The 13,601-nt window shown below is 41.2% G+C and overlaps 1 long non-coding RNA gene across 1 annotated transcript in view; it reads left to right on the top strand.

Moving 5' to 3' along the window:
- The window catches only part of LOC131384098 (uncharacterized), a 36,705-nt gene extending 23,594 nt beyond the window's left edge, over positions 1–13,111 (top strand). Inside the window, exon 5 of the long non-coding RNA XR_009214615.1 lies at positions 12,970–13,111. This is a non-coding gene — a long non-coding RNA (uncharacterized LOC131384098). The remainder of the gene's footprint in view (positions 1–12,969) is intronic.
- The last annotated feature ends 490 nt before the right edge of the window (positions 13,112–13,601 follow it).

Here is a 13,601-nt window from a genome sequence, read left to right as displayed (position 1 = left end):
CAACTACTCAACTTGCTGAGGCAACAATAGACTATACATAAATGGAGCATGGCTGTATCCTAATAAAACAGGACTTGGCTATAGTTCGCTAACCCCAAGTGTAGAGTTGGTAGTCTATTCCCAGAACCAAAGTGACCCATCCAGATACAAGTCAGCTCCAACTTCTGCCAGAGACCCAAGCCTCATCTGTCAAAGAGTAAGAAGTCTCCTTTAGATGTACGGCCTGAGGATCCACCCACCCACTGGAAGCCTGGTGGGACTAATTCTCCATCGAGCTTTGTGAAAGCTAAACCCTGGTGTTAACCTGCTCATAACTGCAAAGTTTGATGCATGTTATAGCAGGAAGGTATGGATGCCACAGTGAAGTACAATGAAGTGACCTGGTTTAGCCTGAGAGGACATGGTTTATTGCTTTGGCACAGTGCCTAGCAGAGTAAGGATTTACATATAATTGAGTAAGGAGTAAAGACAAAATTTCAAGAAAGTTCTCACAAATTTAATGCAATTTGTTTACTAAATAGAGGAATGTGAAATGTACAGGGAGTATTAGTAAGCAACGACAGTTTAGAAGCAAATGATTTGATTGGAAGTGATTTTAGAAGAAATCCAAAGCCCTTGCTCATAACCTTTCAGGTACCCCTTTGGAATTCTGGTAACAAAAAACATTGCAGACAGTCGAAATGGGACCCATGAAAAGCCGTGTAGCCCCAGTCAATGATCAATGTCCCCAGAACTGAAGGCCTTTACCTCTAATGCCTGCGTAGAGTTAGATTCTTTTGAGCACTTAAACTAGTATCTGTTTTCCGGGAGATGCCTAATAGGAGAAATATCTAAAGCAAGACAAATCCAAGGTGTTTGAATATTTGAAAATCAAATCAACACTGTAAATCATAATAATATCCCAACGAAAATTTATCTTGATTTTCCTATGAGCGAGTAAGCTAAGATTCTTTTTGTTATAAACAGAAACATGAGAATGGAGACAAATTACTGTTTTTGCAAAAAGCATATTCTTTCCATCTAGTTCTGCAACTGAGAGAAAAAGTAATAAGAAAGCATATGGAACAAGTGTTGAAACCCAGAAGAAGAAAAATATTTTAAAAATAGCATTTATTTCTTTTTTTCATTAACAGAATAAAAATAATCTCTGTACCATCTATAACAAAGAGAAATCATGAGTATAAGGTAAAAAAAAAAGAAGTTTCAATATTTGCAGAGAAATTTCAGACTTTAGTATGCCATTTTAAGGATATAGGCTTCGGAGTCAAGTAAAATAAAGTACATTGGATGAAAAGTTTTGGGAAAAATTTTCACACATACACCCCCACACTCATTAACAAAAAGGAGAAAAATAAAACCTGGAAAAAAGCAAAGAAATTCCCTCAAATGCCTGAGACTGTCTATCTTTTTCCTGTTCTTTCTTTTAAAGAAATTCAAATGTTAGATGGTAATGGAGCCAATCACAAATGGGTGACATTTTTTGTAGCTATTCACCTGCTTTCCAAAATGTGCTTAAAATTTAAAGACTTTTTCAGATCTACTTTAAAAAAATGCTTTTAATAACTTAATTTTTAGTTCTTTACTGTACACTTACCTGCAAGATAGATTACTTAGTGTTGCTGTGTGTATTCTTTCATTTTTACACTGCTTATAAAGACATACCTGAGACTGGGAAAAAAAGGTTTAATTTGACTTACAGTTCCACATGGCTGGGGAGGTCTCATGATCATGGGGGAGGTCTCACGATCATGGTGGAGGGCAAAAGGCACTTCTTACATGGTGGCAGCAAAAGAGAATGAGGAAGAAGCAAAAGCAGAAACCCTGATAAACCCATCAGATCTCATGAGAATTAGTCACTGGACTAGCAAGAGAAAGACCAGCCCCCATAATTCAGTTACCTCCCCCTGGGTCCCATGTGTTGTGGGAATTCTGGGAGATACAATTCAAGTGGAAATGTGGGCAGGGACACAGCCAAACCATATCATCCTGCCCCTGGCCCCTCCAAACCCATGTCCTCACATTTCAAAACCAATCATGCCTTCCCCACAGTCCCCCCAAGTCTTAACTCATTTCAGCATTAACCCAAAAGTCCACAGTCCAAAGTTTCATCTGAGAAAAGGCAAGTTTCTTCTGCCTATGAGCCTGTAAAATCAAAAGCAAGCTCTACTTCCTAGATACAATGAGGGTACAGGTATTTGGTAAACACAGATGTTCCAAATAGAAGTAATTGGCCAAAACAAAGGGATAACAGGACCCAAGCAAGTCTGAAATCCAGTTGGGCAGTCAAATTTTAAAGCTCTAAAATGATCTCCTTTGACTCCAGGTCTCACACCCAGGTCACACTGATGCAAGAAGTGAGTTCCCATGGCCTTGGGCAGCTCCACTACTGTGGTTTCACAGGGTACAGCCTCCCTTCTGGCTGCTTTCATGAGCTGGCGTTGAGTGTCTGTGACTTTTCCAGGTGCATGGCACAAACTGTTGGTGGATCTACCATTCTAGGGTCTGGAGGATGGTGACCCTCTTCTCACAGCTCCACTAGATGGTGCCCCAGTAGGGACTCTATGTGGAGGCTCTGACCCCGTATTTCTCTTCTGCACTGCCCTAGCAGAGGTTCTCCATGAGGGCCCCACACCTGCAGCAAACTTTTGCCTGGGCATCCAGGCATTTCCATACATTTTCTGAAATCTAGGCAGAGGTTCCCAAACCTCAGTTCTTGACTTCTGTGTAGCCGCAGGCTCAACACGACATGGAAGCTGCCAAGGCTTGGGGCTTCCACCCGCTGAAGCCACAGCCTGAGCTGTATGTTGGCCCCTTTCAGCCATGGCTGGAGCAGCTGAAACACAGGGCACCATATCTCTAGGCTGCACACACCACGGGACCCTGTGCCTGGCCCAGGAAACCATATTTTCCTCCTAGGCCTCAGGGTCTGTGATGGGAGGGCCTGCCGTGAAGGTCTCTGACATGGCATGGAGACATTTTCCCCATGGTCTTGGGGATTAACATTAGGCTCCTTGCTACTTATGTAAATTTCTGCAGCCAGCTTGAATTTCACTTCAAAAAAATGGGTTTTTCTTTTCTACTGAATCGTCAGGCTGCAAATTTTCTGAACTGTTATGCTCTGTTTCCCTTTTAAAATGGAATGTTTTGTTTGTTTGCTTGTTTTGTTTGAGATGCAGTGTCACTCTGTCACCCAGGCTGGAATACAGTGGCTCAGTCTGGGCTCACTGCAACCTCTGCCTCCCGGGTTCAAGCGATTCTCTTGCCTCAGCCACCTGAGTAGCTGGGACTACAGGTGCGCATCACCACGCCTGGCTAAATTTTTTTGTATTTTTAGTAGAACCGGGGTTTCACCATGTTGGTCCGGCTGGTCTCGATCTCCTGACCTTATGATCCCCACACCTCAGCCTCCCAAAGTGCTGGGATTACAGGTGTAAGCCACAGTGCCCGGCCAGAATGCTTTTAACAGCACCTATGTCACATTTAAATGCTTTGCTGCCTAGGAATTTCTTCCTCCAGATACCCTAAATAGTATCTCTCAAGTTCAAAGTTCTGCAAATCTCTAGTGCAGGGGCAAAATGTCACCAGCCTCTTTGCTAAAATATAACGAGAGTCACCTTTACTCCAGTTCCCAACGAGTTCCTCATCTCCATCTAAGACCAGCTCAACCTGGACCTTATTGTTCATATCACTATCAGCGTTTTGGTCAAAGCCATTCAACAAGTCTCTAGGAAATTCCAAACTTTCCCACATTTTCCTTTCTTCTTCTGAGCCCTCCAAACTGTTCCAACTTCTGGCTGTTACCAAGTTCCAAAGTCGCTTCCAAATTTTTGGGTATCTTTCCAGCAACGTCCCACTCTACTGGTACCAATTTGCTGTATTAGTCTGTTTTCACACTGTTGATAAAGACATACCCTAGACTGGGAAGAAAAAGAGGTTTAACTGGACTTACAGTTCCACATGGCTGGGGGAGGCATCAGAATCATGGCAGGAGGTGTAAGGCATTTCATACATGGTGGCAGCAGGAGAGAATGAGGAAGAAGCAAAAGCGGAAACCCTTGATAAACCCATCAGATCTCATGAGACTTATTCACTGTCACAAGAATAGCATGGAAAGACCAGGCCCCATGATTCAATTACCTCCCCCTGGGTCCCTCCCACAACATGTGGGAATTCTGGGAGATACAATTCAAGTTGAAATTTGTGTAGGGACACAGCCAAATCATATCACTGTGATATTTTAATGATATGATGTACATAAAGCATGAAATATGTGTAAAGTATAAAATGCCTCACCATCACCATATATAGGAAGAAAATGATACGAAAAGATAAGTTTAAGCTGCTAGAAGAAGGGTCAACAGTAGGATGTGATAAGCCCAAGGGAGGTTATTTTGATAAGTTTTCTGCAAACAGGAAAGATCCTTCACTGACATAAAGTTCAATGATACTGTTTTCCCTCTTTTGTGAAGCAGTTTATAGCAGATTTCCACCCTTCTCATTTTTCCACACCCTTTCTAGGGAGCAATGTTCTTTAATCAGCAGCTGCCACAATCTAACTGGTTTTCATATTGAGCTCCAGACACAGCCTGTACCACCTTGCCAGAATCTGCAGGAAATCTCCAGGCCTGTCAGGACACAGCAGATCCTTTCTAGGTCATTTTGGCAGTTCTTGGCCCAAGCTGCATGCCAGTTAGTCTGCAGGCTGCTCTTTCTTTTCAGTCATTGGAACCATGCTCCCACTTCAGGGATCTCTCAGAAACCCTGTGACTGGAAAACCAAATGAGGAAAATGCTCAATGTTTGCTATCAAGCTGGATCTCAAATGTGCTTGGCATAATCTACCTGAATCCTTAGAATATTATTTTCAGGGTAGGAAATAAAAATGTGAGTATTTCACAAGATAGAGAAGCAACTAGTTTCATGCTGTGATTTAGAAGGGGAAATTATAAGGGATTATTGAAATAAAACCAGGTTTATTGATTCCAGAGGCTGCATTAGCACTATGCATTTCTATTCTCTCAAATTTGCTGAAACTGGTCTGCATATTTCATGTTGTAATACCAAAAATTTAAACGCATTGTTCTAGGATGTTTGTATTATTGGTTTAATTCAAGTTGCAGACTGCAAATGGGACTATATTTCTAACATTGCTATAATGAAGTGAGGAGGACTGAATTGTTGGATCAGATGTGCGAGATATTCAAAGATTTGGGTCCCTGAGGTAGGACTTTAAAGAGATGCCGAAATTTCTAATGCACTGGGGAAAATGTTCCCAGAATCACTTTACAGAGCAGGCCTGCATCAGCAGTTCATCCCTGGGAGGCTCTTTATGAGAGGACACCTCTGTCCAACATAATGTGGATTTCCCCTCAAGCAAATTTGATCTGGAAGAAAATCCCCCAGATTAACCAGCTCATTCATTTCAGATCATTCATCTTACACCAGGTGAAACCACTACCAATACTATTGTGCTGTGTGTGCAAACTACTTCTTAGGTAAAAATGCTGGCAAAAATATTAAGGTGTCCAAAGAGGTTAACACTTCAAGACAAATGTTTCACTCTATCATGTGCCCAACTTTAAAGAGAAACACTCTTTTTCCAACTCCATTTCCTCCTATTAAGAATGAACTTTCTCGGCCGGGTGCGGTGGTTCACACCTGTAATCCTAGCACTTTGGGAGGCTGAGGCAGGCAGATCACGAGGTCAAGAGATCGAGACCATCCTGGTCAACATGGTGAAACCCTGTCTCTACTAAAAAAAATACAAAAATTAGCTGGGCGTGGTGGCATGCACCTGTAGTCCCAGCTGCTTGGGAGGCTGAGGCAGGATAATCACTTGAACCCAGGAGGCAGAAGTTGCAGCGAGCAGAGATCACACCACTGCACTCCAGTCTGGTGACAGAGTGAGACTCTGTCAAAAAAAAAAAAAGAAAAAAAAAAGAACTTTCTCCAGGCCCTCAAGCCTCAATAGGGACCACAACAAAAGCTCATGCCAGCAGATGCTGAGCAGGATGACTTCCTGATTCTGACACTCAGGGAGAAGAGAAAACCCCTGGAAATGTCCCTCATCCTGAAGAATGGTGCTGTCCCGGTGTCATTCTGGCTCTTTCCACTACCTACCTTCACTAGCAATTTCTTCTTTTAAAGAAGGCCGTATGTCTCTTACATCCTGAAGTTAACAATGACCCCCTTCCCTGGAGGGAAATAACCTCCCAGGGTGCCAAACCTGGGAGGTTATGATTCAAAATATGAATATATGATTCAAAATATTGGTGGATCTGGTCAAACTAATAGGGACCAGGTATATTCTCTGCCTGAACAACAGCAAAATACATTAATCAACAGGTGATCTCTGAGGGATGGGAAACAAGCAAGATAAGCCCTACAACTGCTCCAGCTAATAGCCTGGAAAGAGTTTCTAGGCTGTGGTGCTAGGAGGCAGAACTGAGGTGGGTTCCCTGACGTGAGGAGATGAAGCTTGGTCCTGGGAGACCTGGGCAGCGAGAGTTGAGAGGGGAGAGTTCCAGAGAGGAGAGAGCTGCACAGACAGCCAACTCCAGAGATCTGCAGAGGGACTCTGGTGGGAATCAGCACATGAGTGTGAGGAAGCTACCCAGGAAAGAATCATCAAAAGAGGGAACAGAGACTGTGCTGATGCTGGGCTGGAAACAATGCCCGTTCCCACCAAGCAGACAGGAAAAACATAATGCTCAAGGCAGTGGGCAAAGTTCTCAGGAATATTTTGCCTCACGAGTGAGGAATAATTAATCTTAGACTGGGCTCTGTTTCAGAAATGCCTAAAAATCACAAGAGTAAGACCTGAAAACAGCAAAGTGTTTCAAGTAACTTAACTGTATAGTAAAACAAAGCTCAAGAAAATCTATAGAACCACATATACACCATGGAATACTATGCAGCCATAAAAAATGATGAGTTCATGTCCTTTGTAGGGACATGGATGAAACTGGAAAACATCATTCTCAGTAAACTATCGCAAGGACAAAAAACCAAACACCGCATGTTCTCACTCATAGGTGGGAATTGAACAATGAGAACTCATGGACACAGGAAGGGGAACATCACATTCCGGGTACTGTTGTGGGGTGGGGGGTGGGGGGGGCGGGGACAGCATTAGGAGATATACCTAATGCTAAATGACGAGCTAATGGGTGCAGGAAATCAACATGGCACATGGATACATATGTAACAAACCTGCACATAGTGCACATGTACCCTAAAACCTAAAGTATAAAAAAAAAAAAAAAAAAGAAATACAAAAATTTTCATCGCCCAACAATATCTGTCATGTAATAAAAGACTACCAGGCAGGCAAAGAGGCAAGAACACACAACTCATAATGCAGAGAAGAATCACTCAATTAAAATCCACCTAGAACTGATGCAGATGTTAGAATTATCAGAGAAGGATATTGAAAGAGTTCTTATCTACCAAAAACTTGTAGAAAAATATTCCTTGCAGCTTTACTCGGGATTGCTAAAAGCCGAAAGCAATCTATGCGTTTATACATTTGAACCAAGAGAACTACTTAGTGATAAAAAAAGATTTTTGAAGAAGCACGTCAACATTCATGAATCTCAAAAACAACATGCTAAGTGAAGAAAGCAAAACATAAAAAGTTATGTACCATATGATTCCACTTATTTGAGATTCTTGAACAGATAAAATTGATTTGTGATGGTAGAAATCAGATCAGTGGTTATTTTTGGAGTGAAAGAATCTGTTGAGAAATAGTGCAAGGAAACTTTTAGGTAAGGAAATAGTTTCTAAATTGGTAGATGTGTGAGTTACAGGGAAGCAGGCATGGTAAAAATTGATTATACTATACAAACTGGGCATTTCATTCAATAAAAATTTTAAATTTTCACAGTTCAATAGAAAAATAGGCACTTTATGTAGTGCAAATTAAATAGCCAATAATGAAGAAAAATATGCTCAGCATCATTCGAATTCAGAAAAATAATTAACTAGAACCACAGTGAGACTCCATTTGGCACCCACTAACTTGGTAATATTTTAAAATTTGACACCATTTGATCACATACTCTGCTGATCCAATATATATTGGAGCAACTGCTTTGGGAAACATTTGGCTTACTTAGTGATAAAGAAATCCATTCCCTGTTCCTTGAAATGTCACTCCTTGAAATATTTCTTAAAAAAAGTCTTAAGCATTAAAGACCTGTAGATCTTGTTCATAACAGCAGTGTTTGTGACAACAAAAATTTGAAAACCTGAAGATTTACTTATAGAATTGTAAGCCAAGTGTAAAATTCTAAGCCTCCCAGTAAGCTGAATGGACCCTTCTTCCTGGTCAAGGGCATTCTAAAGTAAACCTGAAATACTAGCTCAGGCCATGATGGGAATGGGTGGTCAGACATACTTCATTATACCTTTCTCTATTTGAAATTCAGGCACAGCTGACTAATATTAATATTAATATTAATATTAACATTAACATTAACATTAACATTAACACAGAGACCTTAAGACTGACAAAACAGACTGTTTGTAGCAATAAGATACCAGCATGACAGACAGCAGGCCCTAAAAAAATCAAGCATCTTTTTACTGCAAAATGTATTTCTTTGACATATTTTGAAATGGCCCTGCAAAGCTTTCTCTTGTGGGGAAGATCTACATTCTGCAGAGCATTCTCTTCCCTTTCCAGGTCTTTTTTTCTGATTCAGAAGAGAATTAACTAAGAGTCTGACACCCTTTTAAGCCTGATAAGAAACATTTACAATCTATTCTCTCTATATTCTGCTATGAAGGCCTCATCTGCATAAGAACCTTGGTCTCCACAGCTCCTTATCTCAACCCAGCCACTCCCTTCAATTGATTCCAGGTCTTTAGCGAAACTCTTTCAACCAATTGCCAATCAGAAAATCTTTGAATCCACCTGTGACCTGGAAGCCCCACCTCCCCCACCCAGCTTCAAGGTGTTCTGCCTTTCTGGGCAAATGAATGCACATCTTACATGTATTGATTGATATCTTAGGTCTCCCTAAAATGTATAAAATCAAGCTCAAGCTATAGCCTGACCAACTTGAGCACATGTTCTCAGGATCTCCTGGGGCTGTGTCACTCATGGGTCATGGCTCTCATATTTGGCTCTTCAATATTTTACAGTTTGACCCTTTTAGTCAGCAATAATTATGGATAAATAGTGATATAATCAAACATGGGTTGAATACATTCATAAAGAAGTAGGATTTAACAAATTGCAGCTACATAAATACATACATGAATCTCAGGGTTATAAAGCTGAGTGGGAAAACTGAGTTTCCAAAGTATGATTTCATCTGTATGTATCTCAAAAACATGCATAATGAAACTGTATAATGTTTAGAGGCACAAATACATGTAAACAATAAAGACAAGAAAGAATAATTAACACAATCATAAACATGGAGTTTGAGAAGGGAATAGAATTGGGGAAGGACATAATACGAAGGTGTCCACTCTATTGTATTCTTTAAACTTTATATATAGTCTACTAAAATTATTTCTTGTCCACTTAATATTTTATATGGTCTGGCTGTGTCCTCACCCAAATCTCATCTTGAATTGTAGTTCCCATAATCCTCATGTGTTACAGGAGGGCCCTGGTGGGAGGTAATTGAATCATGGGGATGGTTACCCTAGTGCTGTCCTTGTAATAGTGAGTTCTCACAAGGTCTGATGGTTTCATAAGAGCTTTTTCCCCTTTGCACAGCACTTCTCTCTCCTGTGAAGAAGAATGTGTTTACTTACCCTTCTGCCATGATTGTAAGTTTCCTGAGGCTTTCCCAGCCATGTGGAACCATGAGTCAATTAAAACTCTTGCCTGTTTAAATTACCTAGTCTCAGGTATTTCTTCATAGTAGCATGAGAAGGAAATAGTACAATAAATTGGTACCACATAGAGTGGGGCACTGCTGTAAAGATACCTGAAAATGTGGAAGTGACTTTGGAACTGGGTAACAGGCAGAGGTTGGGACAGTTTAGAGGGCTCAGAAGAAGACAGAAAAATGTGGGATGGTTTGGAACTTCCTAGAGACTTGGAGGGCTCAGAAGACAGAAAGATGTGGGGAAGTTTGGAACTTCCTAGAGACATGTCAAAGGATTTTGGCCAAAATGCTGATAGTAATATGGGCAATGAAGTCCAGGCTAAGGTGGTGTGAAGTAAAGAACTTGTTGGGAACTGGACTAAAGGTCACTCTTGCTATGCAAGAATGAAGACGTTGTTGGAACTGGAGTAAAGTCTACTCTTGCTATGCAAAGAGACTGGCAGCAGTTTGCCCCTGTTCTAGGGATCTGTAGAACTCTGAACTTGAGAGAGATGATTTAGGGTATCTGGCAGAAGAAATTTCTAAGCAGCAAAGCATTCAAGAGGAAGTGGAGCATAAAAGGCTGGAAAATTTACAGCCTGATGATGCAGTGGAAAAGAAAAACCCATTTTCTAGGGAGAAACTCAAGCCTGCTGTAGAAATTTGCATAAGTAACGAGGAATCAAATGTTAATCACAAAGACAATGGGGAAAATGCCTCCAGGGCATGTTAGAGAACTTCATGGCAGCCCCTCCAATCCTGGAGGCCTAGGAGGGAAAAATGGTTTTGTGGGCCAGGCACAGGGCCCCCCTGCTCTATGTAGCCTCAGGACATGGTGCCCTTTTTCCCAGCTGTTTCAGCTCTAGGTATAGCTAAAAGGGAGCAACATACAGTTTAGGACATTGCTTGAGAGGGTGTGCAAACTCCAAGCCTTGGTGGCTTACATGTGGTCTTGGGGCTGTGGGTGCACAGAAGTTGATAATTGATGTTTGGAAACCTCCACCTGGATTTCAGAGGATATATGCAAATGCCCGGATGTCCAGGCAGCAGTCTGTTGTGGGGTGGAGTCCTCATGCTGAACTTCTGCCAGGGCAGTGTGGAAGGGAAATGCAGGGTTGGAGCCCCCACACAGAGTCACCACTGGAGCACTGCCTAGTGGAGCTGTGAGAAGAGGGCCACCATCCTCCAGACCCGAGAATGGTAGATCCACTGACAGCTTGCACAGTGTGCCTGGAAAAGCCACAGACACCCAATGCCAACACATGAAAGCAGCCAGGAGGGGGGCTGCACCCTGCAAAATCACAGAGTTGGAGCTGCCCAAGGCCATTGGAACCCACCTCTTGCATCAGCATGCCATGGATGTGAGACCTGGCATCAAAGGAGATCATTTTGGAACTTCAAGTTTTAATGACTGCCCTATTGGATTTTGGACTTGCATGTGGCCTGTAGCCACTTTGTTTTGGTCAGTTTCTCCAATTTGGAATGATTATATTTACCCAATGCCTGTATCCCCATTGTATCTAGGAAGTAACTAACTTGCTTTTGATTTTACAGGCTCATAGGTGGAAGGGACTTGCCTTGTCTCAGATGAGACTTTGGACTTGGGTTAATTATGGAATGAGCTAAGACTTTGGGTGACTGTTGGAAAGGCATGATTGGTTTTCAAATGTGAGGACACGAGATTTGGGAGGGACCAGCTGTGGGATGATATTGTTTGTGTCCTCAGCCAAATCTCACCCTGACTTTTAGTTCCCATAATCCACATGTGTCATAGGAGATCCAGTGAAAGATGACTGAATCATGGGAGCAGTTACTATAATGCTATTCTGATGATAGTGAGTGAGTTCTGAGATCTGAAGGTTTTATAAGGGGCTTTTCCCCCTTTGCTCAGCACTTCTCTCTCCTGCCTCCTTGTGAAGAAGGATGTTTTTGCTTCCCCTTCTGCCATGATTGTAAGTTTCCTGAGGTCTCTTCAGCCATGCAGTGCTGTGAGTCAATTAAATGAATTTCCTTTATTAATTATCCAGTCTCTGGTACTTCTTTGTAGAAACATGAGAAGGAACTAATGATATTTAACACAAAATTTACTAAAAATGTGTACCAAAAAGAATATAGAAGTGTTGACCAAAGAATGTGAGATAGAATGCTGCATATGTAACTTTTTATCAATGACAACCTCAAAATCTTTATAAAACTTAATTATAAATCTGCCAAATTCTTAATGTAGAAATTTCCCATTTAGAATTATAAGATCACCTTGTAATAAAGGCAGAACTGGAAGGCTGTTAGTGAATAATATTGTTTATAAAACAATGCACCCAGATAAATGTCAAGGTATTACAAAAAGTATTGTTTATTACCAGCTCATAATTAATTGAATGCCCTGTGGAGGCAAGCCAATCTAGTATAAAGGTTTTTTGACATTACTATAAAGATGTTCATTTGATCTGCTGTTTCACAACATTCTGCTATTCTAGTTTGTTACGTGCAAGTAGAATTCATCTTTCCTGCATAACATTTCAAAGTCATCAGAAGTAAATAGGGAATGACTTCGGAGGGACAGAAAGCAGCATATAAAGTCCCATTTTAAAACACTTAATATTCGAATTCAAAATGTTATTCCTTTCTTTCTGAGTACTAATGTATGCTCAGTTCATGAATGTATACAAACGTGCGAGAGATATCTGGAACTGTATCTGAATCTGAATAATAGGTTGCTTGTGAAGGGAAACAAGTTCTATTCTGGCCTTTTAGCCTTTCCCAAGACCAGAGTCTTCATATGGAGAGCTACCTAGATTCAGGATCCCACAGCCTGACTGACTTGCCAAGTATTGGCCCAAAAGAAAGAGAAAAACTGTGCAGTGTGGTCTGGTTTGCCTAACACTGCTTCAGGGACACCCCCAACCCTGCAAGCCTGGGAGAATAGCTGCCTGCACTTTGAGCTGCTGAGCAAGGGTGGGTAGATTTTGGGAGGAAAAATGTGACCTGTCTTATGAAATCAGCTCACATGTCTGCCCTAAATTTTTCCTGTTCAGTGGATTTTTTGATTTTTTTTCTATAATTCAAAAGCAATTAACATGAAGGCTGGGTTCAGAGACATAGAGGCTATTTAAATACATTATTTACTCTCTTACTAACAGGAATTCTACTGCCTCCCCTATCTTCACATAAGTCCAGAGATGTTCTCCCTAGATGTGTAATGAAGCCCCTTCACCTCCTTCTGATCCTGTCATCTCAAGAAGGAAACAAATCAGATGGCCAAGACAGGAATTAAAAACAGAGCTATGGGCCAAGTCTGTTCCCCCATGAGAACAACCAACGCTTGCTGCTCTCAGGTACATTTAGAAACCTCCTTCTCTTTGCTCTGCACACACTACTAACATCCCAAAGATTTTTGAAGTCATTGAAGCTTTTATCCCTTAAATCCTAAAAATCCCAGCCTGGTTAAGTGCTGGGCATACAACATATGCAGGGCATACAACATTTTTTCAGAGATTCTGAAAAAAATCTCTGAGCATCGGCAGCATGTAAGGAACGATCCCTCAGAACAGGTCAGAAAGATCTAGAAACCAATTCACTTCAGGCAATATCACCAACATAGAAACATTTAAAGAGGGGAAACTGGTTTCTACCGAGAAATTAAATGTAAACTTAAAGGATTATCCCTTTCCGAAAATCTACTTTCGTATAATTACTACCAGATGTATTAAGGAGACAATAACTTAGGTAAACATAACAGGCCAACAGGCAATCTTCTGTATAACCTTCCATG

The sequence above is a fragment of the Hylobates moloch genome, unplaced genomic scaffold (genome assembly GCF_009828535.3).
Source record: "Hylobates moloch isolate HMO894 unplaced genomic scaffold, HMol_V3 SCAFFOLD_8, whole genome shotgun sequence".
NCBI lineage: Eukaryota > Metazoa > Chordata > Mammalia > Primates > Hylobatidae > Hylobates > Hylobates moloch.
The sequence above is the reverse complement of the archived record's forward strand: the minus strand, read 5'-3'. Positions and strand labels throughout refer to the sequence as shown.